The 19,457-nt window shown below is 45.9% G+C and overlaps 1 protein-coding gene across 3 annotated transcripts in view; it reads right to left on the bottom strand.

Annotated features, from left to right (window-relative positions):
* Positions 1-19,457, bottom strand: part of LOC127569802 (neural cell adhesion molecule 2-like) — a 1,233,142-nt gene that overhangs the window by 186,516 nt on the left and 1,027,169 nt on the right. The window lies entirely within an intron of this gene.

Here is a 19,457-nt window from a genome sequence, read left to right as displayed (position 1 = left end):
TGGAAGCTGTGAAGAAGCTTGATCGAAGAGAGAGATTTTAAGAAGCCTCTGGAATTAGAAGAGAGAGATAGGGAGACAGAGAGGTTGAGAGAGGGAATTTTAGAGGTTAGGACAGGGCAGGAAGGTACACGGCCATCAATGGAGGAGCAGCTAAGATTGCAGTCTGACCAACAAACCTCAATCAGTGAGGATAGGCCGCAACACCTCCGCCATGATTATCGTCAACACTGGGACCTCACAAGGCTGTGTCCTCAGCCCCCTACTCTACTCCCTACAGACTCACAACTCAGTGACCAGATTCTGTTTTAACTCCATCCACGAGTTCACAGATGACACCACTGTAGTGGACCAGATCTCAAACAATGACAAGACGGAGTACAGGAAGGAGATAGAGAGCCGATTGTCATGATGTCAAAACAACAACCTCTCCCTCAAAGTCAGCAAAATAAAAGAGCTTGGTCATTGGCTTCAGGAAGTGGGGTGGAATACATGCCCCTGTATGTATCAATGGTGCTGAGGTGGAGGTGGTTGAGAGCTTCAACTTCCTAGGAGTAAACATCACCAATAGCTTGTCCTGGTCCAACCACATACATGCTGTGGCCAAGAAAGCTCACCATTGCCTCTAAAGGCTAAGGAAATTCAGCATGTCCCCATTGATCATCACCAATTTTAATAGATGCAACACAGAAAGCATCCTATCCAGATGCATCACGGCTTGGTACAGCAACTGCTCTGCCCAAGACCACAAGAAATTGCAGAGATTTGTGAACACAGCCCAATCTTTCATGAAAACCAGCCTCCCCTCCATGGACTCTGTCTACACTTTCCACTGCCTTGGGAAATCTGCCAACATAATCAAAGACGGTAGTTTAGCGGTTAGTGTAACGCTATTACAGTGCCAGTGACCTGGGTTCAATTCCAGCCGCTGTCTGTAAGGAGTTTGTACATTCCCCCCATGTCTGCGAGGGTTTCCTCCGGGTGCTCTGGTTTCCTCCCACATTCCAAAGACATACAGGTTAGGAAGTTGTGGGCATGCTACGTTAGCACCGGAAGCGTGGCGACACTTGGGGGCTGCCCCCAGAACACTCCACGCAAAAGATGCATTTCACTGTGTGTTTTGATGTACATGTGACTAATAAAAATATCTTATCTTGATGGTCAGTGAGGACTCAGTGGGTTGAAGGGCCTGTTTCTGTGTTGTATGACTCTCTTTCTCTCTCTTTCTCAAGTATAAATTGGTAAATTGTTTTATTATTATCACAGGTCGTGAAAAGTTTTTGCATGCCATCCATACAGCTCATTTCATCACACCGGTGTATTAAGGTCGTACAAGGGAAAACAAATACAGAATAAGCAGAAGTAGGAATCTGAAACAAAAACAGAAATGCTGGAAGAACTTAGGCAGTCAGTGGAAAGAGTACAACCAGTACCACCTGTGGAAAGAGAAGTCAGTTACTGTTTTGGGTCTTTCCCGTCTTTAAATATCACATCATCTCCCGCTCCTTATTAGGCAGTCCCTCGGACTGGGGAATGAAGTTTATTGGTTTATTATTGTCACATGTACCGAGGTACAATGAAAAACTTTGTTTTGCATGTTGTTTACAGATCATTTCATCACATCAGTTCACTGAGGCAGTAAAAGGGAAAAGCAATAACAGAATGCAGAATATATGTTACAGTTACAGAGAAAGTGCAGTGCAGGCAGACAGTAAGGTGCAAGGCCATAACGAGGTAGATTGTGAGGTCAAGAGTCCATTTTATCATACTAGGGGACCATTCTATAGTCTTATAACAGCGGGATAGAAACTGTCCTTGAGCCTGGTGGTACGTGCTTTCAGGCTTTTGTATCTTCTGCCCGATGGGAGGGGGGAAGAAGAGAGAATGTCAGGCGTGGATGGGGGTCTTTGATTATGTTAAGTATAAATTATTTCCTTAGTATAAGATGGGTTGCTTCTTCAGCGTTATCAAGGAACAGTGTTGGCCTTGATCTGTGTAGAAGGAAATGTCCCTTTTTCCTTCTGGACTCTGAACTGACATGCCTTAATTGTTCCCTCAGCAGGTTAGAGACAGACCTGATGATGCTTGGAGAGATGTTGCCTCATCTCTTACTGAGCCTGTGCTGGACTTTGCAAAGCTGACAGTGGATATCTTTACCCAGCCCTGAAACTCCTTATCTTGAAATTCAGAAAAAAAGATACTTAGATCCACTTTCCACAATGTTGACGATGACATGTGGACTAAGTGAAGAGAGCTTTATTTTTCCTCTTGGAGCTCTTCTGCTTTGAACGCAAATGCATAATGATGTGATCTTAATGCAAGCCAAACACCATTCTAAATTTCACAAAGGAGATGAGCTCCTCTTTTCCCTCACAGCAGGCAGAGGGCTGAAAAATGATCGCTTATTTTTGAGGAAAAAATCATTATTGTGAATCTGTCCTCTGTTTCTCTCTCTGATACAACACTTCACTTCTTGGAATGCACCCTGCAGAGTAAGTAGTCTCTATTTCAGGCTGCATTTTAATGTGGAGCTGGTTTAATTAAAAAGCACAGCGCACTGCCTTTGTGTTGTTATTCTCCTGTGGTGACAGTGCCTTTCTCATTTCCCTAATGTCCAAATAAACCTCCTTCTCCATGCCCTCACTTCATGGAAGTCACAAGTCACTTTACTGTCCTCAGGTCTCATTCTTTCTTCTCACCACTTCAAAGCCTTCCCTTACAAAGTCTTCACTTTCTTTGACAGCCTTTAACATCCAGATGTGCTATCATCTATTTCCACAATTGCATCATCTTCTTTCCAGTGGGTAGAAGCTAAATTGTGTGGTATAAAAGCATGCAGATTACAGTGGTCTCTGTATTAGAAGCCAGAATGACAGCTGTCAGGAAGAGAATAAACAGCCTTGGCTCCTTTCTCTGACAAGCCGTAGAGTCACAGAGAGATACTGAACGGAAACAGGTTCTTCGAAGCAGTGCTAACCATCAAGCACCCAATTTTATATTAATTTGACCCTAATCCATTTTATTCTCCCCAAATTCCCACCACTCATCTACACACCAGGGCAATTAACAGCGGCCAGTTAACCTACCCAGCCCACACAAAATGCTGGACGTCTGCTGCTACAGCCAGGATCTCCCAGTGGCCACCCACTTCAATTCCACATCCCACTCCCACACGGACGTCTACCCACGGCCTCCTCTACTGCCACATTGAGGCCAGGTGCAGGTTGGAGGAACAACACCTCATATTCTGCCTTGGGAGTCTCCAACCTGACGGCCTCAACATCGATTTCTTTAAATTCCGGTAACCCCTCCCCTTCCTTTTCTTCCCCCCCACCCACTCCTTTGTCTTCCCTTATTCCCATGGCTCCCTTCCCCCACCTTGATGACCTGCCCGTCTCCTCTCCTCCCCTCCCCCATCCTTTATTCCATGGTCCACTGCCCTCTCCTACTGGATTCCTTCTTCTTCGGCCCTCGGCCTCTTCTACCAATCATCTCTCAGCTTATTACATCTTCCCCCCCTTCCCCACCCACCAACCTTCCCCCTCTCACCTGGACTCACCTATCCCCTGCCTGCGTGTACCCCTCCCCCTCCCCCCACCTTCTTATTCTGGCTTCTGCCCTCTTCCTTTCCAGTCCTGATGAAGGGTCTCGGCCCGAAACGTCGACTGTTTATTTCCCTTCATAGTTGCTGCCTGACCTGCTGAGTTCCTCCAGCATTTTGTGTGTGTTGCTCCAGATTCCAGCATCTGCAGATCTCTTGTGTGTCAACATATCTTTCTGTTCCTTTCTCCCTGACGAACTTATCTAGCTTTGCCTTAAAGGCATCAAAGCCATTTGCCTCACCTGTGTTGAGGTGTTCCACTTTCTCACACTCATTGATTAAATCCTTCTGGACTTCACAGGACCGTGGACTTGTTAAAGCACCGGATACCACTTGGTCCATCCAATCTCTGCTGGTTCCTTGTAGAGAAATCCCATTCCGCTGCTCTTTCCCCACAGCTCTGCAGATCCTTCTCCCAAGTGCCTATCTAATTCTAAATTTACAACTGAGCTTCACAGAAGTTAGACTCAGAGTTATACAGCACAGAAAAGGCCCTTTAGGCCAATCTGTCCACGCTGACCAAGTTGTCAACTTGAACCAGTCCCATTTGCTTGCGTTTGGCCCATATCCTTCTAAACCTTTCCTATCCATGCACCTGTCTAAATGTCTTTTAAATGTTTTAATTGTACCTGCCTCTACCACCTCTTCAGGCAGCTCGTTCCATATACCCACCACCCTCTGTGTGAAAAAGTTGCCCCCCCCCCCCCACCCAGGTGTCAGTGTAAATGTGGAGGGAAAGTTCAAACCAAGGGCAGACTTGGGCTGGGAGTGTGGTACAGGAAGAGCAAACCTCACTCTGTTTCTGGTCTCGCCTCTGTAAAGTAGAAACAGCTCCTGGATGGAGATTCTCTGGAAATTTCACATCAGGGTCAAAACTGACATCCAATCAGAATCAGAATCAGGTTTATTATCACTGACTTACATGACATGAAATTTGTTTTGCGGCAGCAGTACAGTGCAAAGGCATAAGAGTGACGGTGAATTCCAAAATTAAATATATAGTGCAAACAAAAGGAATAGCGAGGTAGTGTTCATAGGTTCATGGACCATTCAGATATCTGATGGCAGAGGGGAAGAAGCTGTTGAGTGTGGGTCCTCAGGCTCCTGTACCCGTTCTAAGCCCCCAAAGAAGCAAAAGCAGAAAGTTAGAAAAGGAGGAGGAGAGAAATATCCTTATTCTTAAAGATTTACCACTTCTATTTGCTTGAGATGTTTGCTAATAATTGTCAGAGCAAGACTGTGAGGAGACCAACTGCTTTAGTAGATTAAATATACTGGAAATAGCACATATAATGCAACACTCTTATTGTTGAGTGCTCTTGCAATGAGATTAATATTTTTAAAGTAAGCGACCAGAGGCAGAAAGCTGATTAGTATAATACTCTTTTCAACTCCTGCATTAGCCTGTCAGGAGAATCATCTTAAAGACTTGTGCGGTCTGTGAAGTTGTTAAACCAATCGAAGATAAAGTTACAATTAATGTGCTGAAGGAAACAATTTCTTTTCAGCTCTGAGAGTATTTCATTCCCTATGGAAAAGGTCTAATTTAGAAGAGAGATTTGCATTTATTTCAGACCTTTCACAACTTAGGTGCTTTATCTTGAAGTACTTTTTGAAGTGCCTTCTTTTTCTTCTCAGTAAGTCCCAGGTGGTCGAGGATGGCATGTTTCCCCTCGAGCTCTGGGGGTCTTGAGTTGGCCAATGAGACAGCAGACTCTGCCACAGCTGGGATGGAAGGTGTTTTAGAAGGGAGGGTGGGTAGTTTGTGAAGTGATACATTCTTTCTGCCCTTTACGTTGGACTTCCGTGTACTCCCGATGTGAACTCGTGTTTCATCACAGATGCTCCTGCTCCACTTTGAGCAGTCATGGGCCAGAAATTCTCAGGTGGCCCACCACATCCAACACAGGGTGGATAGGGTGGTGAAGAAGGCATATGGCATGCTTATCTTCGTAGGTTGGGGAAAGAAATTTAAGAGTTGGGACGTTGTTTTGCAACTTGACAAAACACTGGTTAGATCACAGTAGGAGCATTGTTACTGTTACAGGGAGCACTTCCAACACTGCAGTATCCTCTCTGTCCAGCGTCCGAACAGCAACCTGAATTTTTGTGCCCAAGTTTCTGAACTGGGTCTTGAACTCAGGGAGCTCTGACACAGAACCAAGCGCCCTTCCAACTGTGTGCCAACTGACTTGTCAAGCAAGGGGCAAGGAATTAACAGGAGGATGAATAGGATCATAGCTGTTTCTTCAGGTGGGTAACCTCATTTCTTCATAGGAAGTTACAGCACAGCTGGAGGCCATTTGGCCCATTGTGTCCATGCCAGCCCTAAATAGATACTGCATTAGTCTCACTTCCCAGCTCCTGGTCCATAGTCCTGTCAATCACAGCTGTTCAAGTGCTCATCCAGGTACTTTTGAATTAAACATGGAGAAGGATTTTGCCAGCCTTCCAGGCAGAGTTCCAGGTCTTCACTGCTCATGAGTGTGCAAGAAAATAGGAGCAGGAGTAGACCACTCGGCCCCTCAAGTCTACCCTATCATTTAATATGACCATGGCTGATCTACACTGATCTCAACTCCTCTTCTGTGTCAGTTCCCCGTAGCCCTCAATTCCCCAATCTTTCAAATACTTATCTATCTCCACCTTAAATATATCTAATGATCTGATCTCCACCACCCTTGGCGGCAGAGAATTCCAGACATTCATTCCCCTTTGAGAGAAGAAATTTTGAAGCACCTCAGTTTTCAATGACTGGCCCCTTATTTTGTAGCTGCAACCCCTTGTTGGTGACTCTCCCACTACTGAAAACACCTCAGACATTTACCCTGTCAAGCCTCCTTAGGATCTAATAGGATGAATTGGTAAATTAGTTTATTATTGTCACATGGACCAAGGTACAGTGAAAAACTTTGTCTTGCATACCGTCCATGCAGGTCATATCATTACAACAGTACATTGAGGTAGAACAAGGTAAACCGATAACAGAATGCAGAATATATTGTTACAGTTACAGAGAAAGTGCAGTGCAGGCAGACAATAAGGTGCAAGGCCATAATGAGGTAGATTGTGAGGTCAAGAGTCCATCTTGTCGTACTAGGGGTCTGTTCAATAGTCTTATAACAGTGGGATAGAAGCTGTCCTTGAGCCTGGTGGTTTGTGCTTTCAGGCTTTTGTATTTTCTGCCCGATGGGAGGGGGGAGAAGGGAGAATGTCTGGGGTGGGTGGGGTCTTTGATTATGCTGGCTGCTTTACCGAGGCAGCGAGAAGTACAGCCAGAGTCCATGGAGGGGAGGCTGGTTTCCGTGATGTGCTGAGCTGCATCCACAACTCTCTGCAGTTTCTTTTGGTCACGGGCAGAGCAGTTGCCATACCAAGCCGTGATGCATCCAGATCATGGATATGTTTGAACAGGGTAACCCCTTGTTCTTCTAAGGAACACAGACCCAACCTGTCCAGCTGCTCTTGACAGGACAACCCTCTCATCCCAGGAATTAGCCTGGTGAATCTCCTTTCGACTGCCTCCAATGCTACGATATTTCTTCTGGGTAAGGGGACCAAAACTGTGTACGGTATGTTGGTCCACAGTGTCTGCTGCTAAAGCAGCCGAGTCTGGGGTCGAGGTTGGGTAGACCCAGCAGCAGCCAAGAGGGAGACCAGGGACCCCAGGTGGACTGAGGGGAAAAGGGAGCAAAAACCCAGAAGCAGGAATGGGTGGGATGACTTAGTCCATTGTGGGAGAAACCTGATGCTGTGAAATCCACAGTATCGTAATCTGGGTAGGACCTTAACAGAAAAAAAAACACACACTGTATTTTTATTTGGTTTATCAACAACACCACTTGCATTATAAACAAGCAGAGCTGTGGGAGGGCTGGAAGTGAAGGCAGAGACAGATCATCACTAAATTCCTTGCTCACATAAAACATCCAGCTGTGTGTTAATTTGATTTTTTTTTAAGACAAGCCCCACACCTTGAAAGACACTCCGCATTTTGTCCAAAATATTAACTTTTGCTTCTGCAATCATTCAGGAGCCATGGAAGGAATTATAAAGCAGATTTATTTAAATCTGTAGCTTTTGGTAGATGCAAGCTAATTAATGCAGATGTTCAAATGAATCCAAGCCAAATTCTGGAGTGTGCAGCTTTGCTACGTTGTGGCAGTAATTAGGGTGGGCTTGTTTTAATTAGTGAATGGTTGTGAACTGGAATGCTTTGGCTGACAGAAAAACAGAAGCAGGAGCAGATTATTTGTGCTCCCCAGTCTGTTCCTCTGTTTAATAAATCGTGGCTCATTCTTCACTTAAATTCTCACTCTTTTCTCATACAGACAGTCCCTGGGTTATGACAGGGTTCCGTTCCCGAGGACTGTTTGTAACCTGAACTGTTTGTAAGTCGGAAATGAACTAGTGTAGAAGGTTGCTGTAGATTACAACAGGATATTGATAGAATGCAGAGCTGGGCTGAGAAGTGGCAGATGGAGTTCAACCCAGATAAGTGTGAAGTGATACACTTCGGGAGATCGAATTTGAAGGCAGAATACAAGGTTAATGGCAGGACCCTTAGCAGTGTGGAGGAACAGAGGGATCTTGGGGTCCACGTCCATAGATCCCTCAAGGTTGCTGCAGAGGCCGATAGGGTTGTTAAGAAGGCGTAAGGTGTGTTGGCCTTCATTAGGGGTATTGGGTTCAAGAGCCACAAGGTAATGTTGCAGCTCTATAGAACTCTGGTTGCACCACACTTGGAGTATTGTGTTCGGTTCTGGTCGCCTCATTATAGGAAGGATGTGGAAGCTTTAGAGAAGGTGCAGAGGAGATTTACCAGGATGTTGCCTGGATTGGAGAGCATGTCTTATGAGGATAGGTTGAGTGAGCTAGGGCTTTTCTCTTTGGAGAGAAGGAGGATGAGAGGTGACTTGATAGAGGTGTACAAGATGATAAGAGGCATAGATTGAGCGGACAGTCAGAGACTTTTTCCCAGGGCAACAATGGCTAACATGAGGGGACATAATTTTAAGGTGATTGGAGGAAGGTATAAGGGGGATGTCAGGGGTAAGTTTTTTACACAGAGAGTGGTCGGTGCGTGGAACACACTGCCGGCAGAAGTTGTGGGGGCAGATACATTAGGGACATTGAAGAGACTCTTATATAGACACATGAATGATAGAAAAATAGGGGGCTATGTGGGAGGGGAGGGTTAGATAGATCTTAGAGCAGGATAAAATGTGGGCCGAAGGGCCTGTACTGTGCTGTGGTGTTCTATGTTCTAACAGACACGGTGTGAGGGAGAGGATCGCAGAAACAGCGGTGACGGGAGACCGAGCAGGCACGGGAAGAGTGGCCACCAGCCGGCCTCACTGACTCGGTGAGTGAGTCTGCTGAGCACTCCCGGCTCTGCTCGGCTCCACCCAGCCCCCAATTGTTGCGGCTCAGGGTGGGGGAGAGAAGGCAGGTGGAAATGCCCCGTTCTCACCCGGCGGAAGATGTCTGCAGCTCTGCAGCAGCCAGCAAATCCACCCCGCCCGTCTCCCAAGTGCTTACTTGTACGTAAAGGGCATCCAAAAATTGGGTGTTCTTATCCCAGGGAGGACTTGTACTCCTGGATGCCTTTTGTGTCTAGGAATCTACCTAATTCCTTCTTAAGTGTATCCAATGACTTGGCTCTACTGCCTCCTGTGGGAGAGAACTCCACGGGTTCACTGCTCTGAGTGATGGGATTTCTTCTCAATACAGTCCCATTATCCTGACACTGTGATCCTGGTTCCAGACTCCCCAACCAGGAGAAACCCATATCCATCCCTCTGAGAATGTGTACATTTCAGTGAGATATCTTCTCATTCTTCTAAACTAGTGAATTCAGGCTTAATTAACCCAATCACCCATCATACAACAGCGACTCCATAACCAGGAATTAGCTCGGTGAACATTCTGTTCATTTCTTCTGTGGTAAGTATATATCTTCTAAAGTAAAGAGACCAAAACTGCATGCAATACTCCATGTGTGGTCTCACTAAGGCCTCACTGTGTAAATGAACACCAGCATTCAATCCCTCTTGCAACGCAGACCAGCATATCACTTGAGACACAAGAGACTCCAGATGGAGCAAAAAGATTAGACCTCTGGTGGAACTCGGTGGGTCAAGAAGCATCAGGAAGCAAAGGGACATTTCAGGTTGAGACCCTGTATCAGGACTTGGGAGTGTAGAGGGAAGATAGCCAGTATAACGAGGTGAGTAAGAGGGGTGAGGCAGAGGCTGGTAGGTGATAGGTGGAACCAGATAAAGGAGGGATGATGGGCAGATGGAGCTGGGTGGGGAAGGGGATAGGAGAGGTGAAGATATGGGGGCGGCATGGTAGTGTAGGGGGGCAGGCACGGTAGTGTAGCGGTTAGCGTAACGCTATTACAGCGCCAGCGACCTGGGTTCAATTCCCGCCGCTGTCCGTAAGGAGTTTGTATATTCTCCCCGTGTCTGCGTGGGTTTCCTCCGGGTGCTCCGGTTTCCTCCCACATTCCAAAGACGTACGGGTTAAGAGCTGTGGGCATGCTATGTTGGCGCCGGAAGAGTGGCGACACTTGCGGGCAGCCCCCCAGCACATTCTCAGTAACTCAAAAAGACACATTTCACTGTGTGTTTCGATGTACATGTGACTAATAAATAAATATCTTATCTTATATCTTACCTTATCACTAGCCTTTTTATCTTTGTGCTACACCTGCATGTCAGAGTGGTAGTCATAGACTTTACCGCTTGCAGGGGTGGTGAAGGCAGAATTGATCAGGGCACTCTGTACTAACTCAATGTAACTGCACTGTGTAATGAATTGATCTGTACGATCGGTATGCAAGACAAGTTTTTCACTGTACCTCGGTACAAGTGACAATAATAAACCAATACCAATACCTTCCAAGAGGAATTGGATAGGCATCTGACAAAGAATAACTTGCAGGACTGTGGGCAAAGAGCAAAAGGGTCTGACCGAAGGATTTGCTGTGCTAGGAGGTAGCATAGACTTGCAGGCTGAAAGGCCTCCTTTATCACAATGCCATTTACAATTCTAGCTGAAGTTACTCTCCTCAGAGCAGAAAAGACTAAACGGGGATTTAACAGACATTTCTAAAGTCTGGGAGGGGCTCCAGTAGAGTAAAGAGAAATCGAAGAGGTAGTCTAAATTAACCTTTTGCATCTGCTCCACCATTTAGTAACTGCTGCATGGAATTCACCTGCTCATCTACACTTCTAACCCTTGGTATCAAAACAATCCTGACTTTTGAGAGCTGAATGAACATAACGTGGGCAGGCACGGTAGTGTAGTGGTTAGCGTAATGCTATTACAGCGCCAGCGACCTGGGTTCAATTCCGGCCGCTGTCTGTAAGGAGTTTGTACGTTCTCCCCATGTCTGCGTGAGTTTCCTCCGGGTGCTCCAGTTTCCTCCCACATCCAAGAAAAAAGGCGTACGGCTTAGGAAGTTGTGGGCATGCTACGTTGGCGCCGGAAGTGTGGCGACACTTGTGGGCTGCCCCCAGAACATTCTACACAAAAGATGCATTTCACTGTGTGTTTCGATGTACATGTGATTAATGAAAATATCTTATTTTAATTGGGTTGAAGATTTACAAAGTTTTATAAAGTTGTGTGAAGAAATTCTCCTCATTCCAGCTGTAAGTAACTGACCCTTGGAGTATTGTGTGCAGTTCTAGTCGTCCAGCTATAGGAAGGACATCATAAAGCTGGAGGGGGTAGGGAGAAAAGATTCACGAGGATCTTACTGGGATGGAAGAGCTTGAGAGACTGGATAGGCTGCATCTATTTTCCCTGGAGAGGAGGAGGCTGAAGGATGACTTTATGGAGGTTTATAAAATCATCAGTGGAGTAGATAAGGTGGATGGTCACAGACTTTTTCCCAGGGAAGGGGAGTCTAAAACTAGAGGGCATAAGTTTAAGGTGAGAGGGAAAAGATTTAAAAGGGCAAATTTTTCACACAGGGTGGTGGGTATATGGAACGAGCTGCCAGAGGAAGTGGTAGAGGCGGTTACAATTACAACATTTAAAGGACACATGGACAGGTACAGAGATAGAAAAGGCCTGGAGGGATATGGGCTAAATGTGGACAAATGGGACTTGCCCAGCTAGACACCTTGGCCAGCATGGACAAGTTGGGCCGAAGGGCCTGTTTCTGTGCTGTATAATTCTATGACTCTATCCTGACACCACGATACCTAACTTTAGATCACAGTCGGGGGAAGCAGCCTCTCGGTATATGTTGTGTCAAAGCTCTCTATGAATTTTAAGTGTTCAAAGAGATCATATGAAACCTAAGGAGTACAGAACTAGTCTAATTGCCCAAACTCCCCCGATCCTACACCATCATCTCAGAAAATAGTCTGGTGAATTCTTGCAACAACTGAGCAAATCCAAGTAATTCCTCGGAGTAACACATAGAAAATGTAACATGAGGAGCCTTTTGTTTTAATTAGTGAAGCATTGTGATCTGGAATGTACTGGTCCTCAATGCAGAATCTTTTAAAAGACGTGAGGATAAAATATTGTAAGGCGATGGGGAGTGGGAGCTGCAATAACTTAGGCACACTTGGGCAGCACAATTGTGCAGCTAATAGCTAGATCTGCTGCCTCATAGCTCCAACGATCCAGGTTCAATCCTGACCTCCGGTGCTGTCTGTGTGGAGTTTGCACATTCTCCCTGTGACTGAGTGGGTTTCCACCGGGTGCTCTGGTTTCCTCCCACATTCCAAAAAAGTGTGAGTTGGTGGGTTAATTGGCTGCAGTAAATTGTCCCTAGTGTGGATGTGAGTGTTTGAATCAGAGGGTAGTTGATGGGAATAAGGGGAGAATAACATGAGTTAGGATAGGATTGGTGTAAAAATGGGTACTTAATGGTCAGTATGGACTCAGTGGGCTGGAGGGCCTGTTTCTGCGCTCTCTCTCTCTCTGGCTATGAGACAGCTCTTTCAAAGAGCCAGAAACACCTTGATGGGCCAAATGGTCTCCTCCACACTGTATCAATCCATAATTTCAAGAACCTACACAAACTGGTCCACTGAAATTGGGCAAAGTGTCTGAAAAAAATTAGCTGAGCATTTACTTCGCAGGCACGTCTTGTAAAAGTGGAGCCTGTTCCATTTTTGAAATGAGGCACCACTCTTCCTCACTGGATTTAATTGGATGAACAACAGCTGGAAGTTAGGATGGCATTTAGTTCCATTATACTGTTCTAATGACCCTGAAATAATGAGATTAACAGGATCGCCGTTTATAATTAAAGTGGTGTCAGAACTAATTCACCCATAGTAACTTGATTGAATCGGTCTGCGTGGGAAGAAGATACAAACTGGCATCAACTTTGTCTTACAAACAGGAGAACAAACTCAAACTTACTGAAGCTTGACTGCGCTTTCTGTAAATTACTTTTAACGTCAAAGAATTTCACAGTCATCTTTATGATTAAAGACGAAATGACACAGAATTTATTACACAGACCAAGGTGGTCTGTGCTGTTATTTATGCTCTGCATCTGGTTTAGACAGGGTGGACAGAGGGAAGCTGTTTCCATTAGCGGACGGTTCAAGGGACTGGGAGCACAGGTTTAAAGCTTAGAGCAAAAGATACATGGATGGACGTGGGTGGACATGAGGATAATCTTTTTTCATGCAGAGAATGAAGATGATCTGGAACTCACTGTCTGCAGTTTGTTGAAAATGGAGTTAATCAGAGCCTCTGACTAGAGGTTGAGCACCTCATAGTCCGCTTGGGTAGTCTACAACCCAATGGCATCAACACTGAATCCTCGAGTTTCGGGTAACCTGCTCCCCCTCTGTCCCTTTCCTCTCTCCTGCTGGGCTACCCAGTTCTGGCTATACTCACCCCAGCCCTGGGTCACGCTGTTTCTTTCCCCTCTTCCACCCACTCTATCTGCCCATCACCCGTGCACTGCTCCCACCGGGCCCCCTCCCCCCACTGTTCCCATCTTCCCTCCCCACCTCCCTCACTCGATTCCACACTCCACCTTCTTCTCCTATCAGGTTCCACCATCCGCAGCCCTCTGTCACCTCCACCTATCACCTCCCAGCCTCTTGTCTCTACTTCTACTCTCCCCTCCACCGTCTGCCCATCACCCCTCCTCACCTGGATCCACCTATCACCTGCCAGCTCTACCCCCACCCCTTCCCCTCACCTCTTTATACCGGTTATCTCCCCTCTGCTCTTTCAGTCTGGATGAAGGGTCTTGACCCGAAATGTCGACTGTCCATTTCCCTCCACAGATGCTGCCTGACCCGCTGAGTTCTCTTGTTTGTCCCATTAAAAGGGAATTGGATAGGCATTGCAGAGAGAATGATTTGCAGAGCTGTGGGAAATGGGACTAACAGAATTTCGGTCGCCATCTTTTTGCGTAGAGTGTTCTGGGGGCAGCCTGAAAGTGTCGCCACGCTCCCGGCGCCAACATAGCATGCCCACAACTTCCTAACCCGTACGTCTTTGGAATGTGGGAGGAAACCAGAGCACCCGGAAGAAACCCATGCAGACACGAGGAGAACGTACAAACCCCTTACGGGCAGCAGCGGGAATTGAACCCAGGTCAATGGCGCTGTAAAAGCATGGCTGGGGAGCTGCAAGATTAGTGTGTATGTGATATATGTAACCTCCCCACCTCACCATAGACCGGTCGAGTAACAAAAGCAGAACATCATTGGAGGGATAAAAATAACTGGAGGAGGATTAGGGAAGAATAAGTAGAGATGAGAGTGCTCGTAACAGGATGTGGCTAGTAAGTGTCTGGTCAGCAGGCAGGGGTGGAAGTTATTTGTCAAAGTCAAAGTCAAGTTTATTGTCATATACACAAGCACGTGTAGTGGTTAGCGTAATGCTTTACAGCACCAGTGACCCGGGTTCAATTCCGGCTGCTGTCCGTAAGGAGTTTGTACGTTCTCCCCGTGTCTGCGTGGGTTTCCTCCGGGTGCTCCGGTTTCCTCCCACATTCCAAAGACGTACGGGTTAGGAAGTTGTGGGCGTGCTATGTTGGCGCCGGGAGCGTGGCGACACTTTCGGGCTGCCCCCAGAACACTCTACGCAAAAAGATGTATTTCACTGTGTATTTCGATGTACATGTGACTAATGAAGATCTTATCTTACATGTATGTACAGGTGCAGTGAAAAATTACTTGCAGCAGCATCACAGGCACATAGCATCATATAAGCAGAATTCACAAGAAAAACATAAATTAAACAAATTATACACAATTTTTACAAGAAAGAACACAATTAGAACAAAAAAATACAAAGTCCATTTTAGTGCAAAGTGTCATAGTGTTGCTAAACTGTAGTGATTAGGGTTGTGTCAGTTGGTTCAAGAACCAAATAGCAGAAGGGAAGTAGCTGTTCTTGAACCAGGTGGTGTGGGACTTCAGGCTTCTGTACCTCCCGCCTGATGGTAGCTGTGAGAAGATAGCATGGCCTGGATGGTGGGGATCTTTGATGATGGATGTTGCCTTCTTGAGGCAGCGTCTCCTACAGATACTACCGATGGTGGGGAGGGATGTGCCCGTGATGTATTGGGCCGAGTCTACTACTCTCTTCAGCTTCTTACGCTTCTGCACATTCGAATTGGTGTACCAGACCATGATGCAACCAGTCAGGATACTTTCAACAGTAAGAAGGGTAGCAGGATGCAGTCAATAACTCTCTGATAAACAGACCTGTAGGTGTTGTTTTATAAGATTGTGATGTGTGTGTAACATATTGAATATAGACTCTGTTTTGTGGAACTGATGGTAGAGAGTACTAGGAGACTGCCCCTGAAGTGCCTCTCCCACACTGTACGGTAAAGATGTTTAATAAACCCAAGTTGTATCACTTAGTTAAGGACTTGAGACTCCTCATTTGGAGTTTCCTCCAACAATGCTCCAAACAGACATCGATCCACACCTTCCGATTCAAACCCATTCACAGAACACAGAGTGGCTGCAATAGGGAGGAAGGCCATTTGGCCCATTGAGCTTATACTGGCTCTATGGAAGAGCAGTCTCACTCCCCAGCCCTCTACAAATTCTTTCCTTTCAGATACTTTCCCAGCTCCCTTTTGAACGCCACAATTGAATCTGATCCACCACTCCCCTCCAGCACTGCACTGCAGACTTAACCACTCATTGTGTGTTTAAAAGAAATCCTCCTGTCACTTTTATCTTTTTCTTCTCTCTGTATTCACCCATCTTGCCATTAAACAAATTGAAATGTTCTTTGCATCGGTAGTTTTTGTGCTGAGGTAATCCAGCATTTCCATGGTGATGCTGTACCTGTCCAAGACCAGGTTGGTGTGGCAGATATACTTTCCTCAAGAAGACCGACAAACAAGCTAGATTTTCTGCACTGGACCAAGCGGCTTTCCAAAATATTTCTGCTGCTCTCCCCAGATGACCACATTGACTAAGTTTAGTTAAGGCACAGCCAGACTATAATGCACAGTTCTCGTCACCAAACTACAGATGTCCTTAATGTTAAGTGGTGAACATGTGCTTTTTTTTAGATGACCACAGGGAGATCGGTGGCTGGCGCCCCCTCCCCCAGAACACAAGAAGATAACTACAGGCCCTCCCTGAATTACAAATGCCCAATTTATGGGCACCCTGTACACACGAACGAGCCGCAACAATTGGGGGCTGGGTGGAGCCGAGCAGAGCTGGGAGCGCTGAGCAGACTCACTCGCTCACTCACCGAGTCTGTTGTAATATAATTCCTTAAAATAGCTATATAATTAAGTCAGTAAGGTAAGCTGGCGGCTGCTCCTCCTGTGCCTGCTTGCTCCCCCGTCTCCACTGTTTCTGTGACCCTCTCCCACACACTGGTTTTGTTCATTTCTGACTGACAAAGAATTCAGGTGACAAACAGTTCTCTGGAGACAGGTCCACTGTTCAAGAAAATCATGGCTGATCCAATCTGTGGCCACGAATCTATTTTTCCTGCCAGCTCCCACAACCTTTGATTCCCCCTGCAGAAGAATGTGTAGATTGAACTGAAGAGACAACCAAGTTGGACTAACACACAAAAAGCTGGAGGAAATCAATGGGTCAGGCAGCATCTCTGGAGGGAATTGGACAGTCGACATTTCTGGTCGAGACCCTTCATCAGTCCAGACTTGAAACGTCAACTGTCCATTTCCTTCCATAGATGCTGCCTGACCCACTGAGTTTCTCCAGCTTTTTGTGGGTTGATCCAGAATCCAGCATCTGCAGTCTCTTGTATGATCAAGTTGGACTGCCTGGGGTCAAGTTATGAATATCAGAAAGGGGCTACGTCAATGGCAGGTTGGGGGACGATGAAGCCCTTTTATGCACAATACATTCAACCTACCTGGAACAAACTCAAACTTACACAGAAGAGTTGATTTATTCTGTTTCAATACATTGAGGGCGGAAATACTTTCATTAAGATATCCTGCTGTGTGTTTCTTTTATTTCAGAACCTTTTCTTTATGATTGACTGTCATTGGTGTTATAGAGCACTGACAAACCTTAGAAAAGGATACAAACTTATTTAACCCTAGGCATGAGTTTGCACAAGCTAATTCCCTAGAAATAAACTAGCTGCTGCATACGGTAGTCGAGGTGATGAGAGATAGCTGATACAGTGATGCAGTTGGTAAAGCCATTGCCTCACAGCTCCAGTGACCTGGGTATTGGTATTGGTTTATTATTGTCACCTGTCTTGCATACTGTTCATACAGATCAATTCATTACACAGTGCATTGAGGTAGTACAGGGTAAAAACAATAACAGAATACAGAGTAAAGTGTCACAGCTACAGGGAAGTGCATTGCAGGTAGACAATAAGGTGCAAGGTCATAACAAGGTAGATTGTGAGGTCAAGAGTCCATCTCATCATATAAGGGAACCATTCAATAGACTTATCACAGTGGGATAGAAGCTGTCCTTGAGCCTGGTGGTATGTGCCCTCAGGCTCCTGTATCTTCTGACTGATGGGAGAGGGGAGAAGAGAGAATGACCTGGGTGGGTGGGGTCTTTGATTATGACTTTTTCATTAAACAAATTAAAATGTTCTTTGCATCGGTAGTTTTTGTGCTAAGGTAATCCAGCACTTCCATGGTGATGCTGTACCTATCCAAGACCAGGTTAGTGTGGCAGGCATACTTCAGAACATAGAACACTACAGCACAGTACAGGCTCTTTGGCCCACGATGTTGTGCCAACATTTTATCCTGCTCTAAGATCTATCTAACCCTTCCCTCCCACTTAGCTCCCCAAATCTCTATCATTCATGTGGCTATCTAAGAGTCTCTTAAATGTCCCTAATGTATCTGCCCTCATAACCTCTGCCAGCAGCATGTTCCATGCACCCACCACTCTCTGTGTAAAAAACTTATCCCTGACATCCCCCTTATATCTTCCTCTAATCACCTTAAAATTATGCCCCCTCGTGTTAGCCATTGTCACCCTGGAAAAAAGTTTCTGGCTGTCCACTTGATCTATGCCTCTCATCATCTTGTACACCTCTATAAAGTCTCCCCTCATCCTCCTTCCCTCCAAAGAGAAAGGCCCGAGCTCGCTCAACCTTTCCTCATAAGACATGCTCTCCAATCCAGGCAGCATCCTGGTAAATCTCCTCTGCACCCTCTCTAAAGCCTCCACATCCTTCCTATAATGAGTCCACAGAAATGAACACAATACTCCAAGTGTGGTCTAACCAGATTTCTATAGAGCTGCAACATTACCTAGCGGCTCTTGAACTCAATACCCCAACTAATGAAGGCCAACACACCATACACCTTCTTAACAACCCTATCGACCTGCATGGCAACCTTGAGGGATCTATGGACGTGGACCCCAATATCCCTCTGTTCCTCCAAACTGCTAAGAGTTCTGCCATTAACCTAGTCCTGCCATTAACTTTCTTCAAGAAGACCAACAATCAAGCTAGATTTTCCACACTGGACCAGCAGCTTTCCAAAATATTCCTTTGATTATGTCTTTGGGTTCTCCTACTGATTCACAGAGACACAAGAGATTCTGCAGATACTGGAATCCGGAGCAACACACACAAAATGCTGGAGGAATGCAGCAGGGCAGGCAGCATCTACACCCTCCATAGATGCTGCCTGACTTGCTGAGTCCCTCCAGCATTTTGTGCATGTTGTTTCTGGTACTGTCTGTGTGGGGTTTGCACGTTCTCCCCGTGACCACATGGGTTTCCCCCGGGTGCTCCGGTTTCCTCCCACTTCCCAAAAACGTGAGGTTTAGTAGATTAATTGCCTGCTGTAAATTGTCCCTGGCATTTAGATGAGTGATAGAATCTGGGTGGAGTTGATGGGAATGTGAGAACAGGTTATAGGGAAATTTAGTGGGGAACGGGAGTTCAATAGATTTGATTGGCTAAAATGAACTCCTTCTATGTTGTAGGAAAATATGGAGTTATGCTCAATGCAGACAAGTAGTTGGGTGTTGGAATGAGGAGATTATACAGAAAGACTGTGAATTGGGAGGAGTTTGTTAGAACCATAAACACTAGTAGGGATGAAATAGTCTGAATATTGTGTAATTCTGTGCAAATTTCCAGTGAACCAGAGGTCCATTGCTTCTATCTGTGCTTCTATCCTGGGTCCTCCCATATTTAAATGTTCTCAATATTAGCCCAGCAGATGAGTTCTAGAGAAAAGGTTGAAGCATTTGCATGTTCTGCCAGAAGGGCCATATAGGCGAACCATCCAAGCTTCCTCCTGAGATCCTCACCATCCATGGAAGTCAAACAATTCAATTCCCTCCATGTGACTTCAGGAAACGGTAGAGAGCACTCAATATAGCAAATGTTACAGGAGGATACAACTCCCAATTGT

The sequence above is a fragment of the Pristis pectinata genome, chromosome 4, assembly GCF_009764475.1.
Source record: "Pristis pectinata isolate sPriPec2 chromosome 4, sPriPec2.1.pri, whole genome shotgun sequence".
Classification (NCBI taxonomy): domain Eukaryota; kingdom Metazoa; phylum Chordata; class Chondrichthyes; order Rhinopristiformes; family Pristidae; genus Pristis; species Pristis pectinata.
The sequence above is the reverse complement of the archived record's forward strand: the minus strand, read 5'-3'. Positions and strand labels throughout refer to the sequence as shown.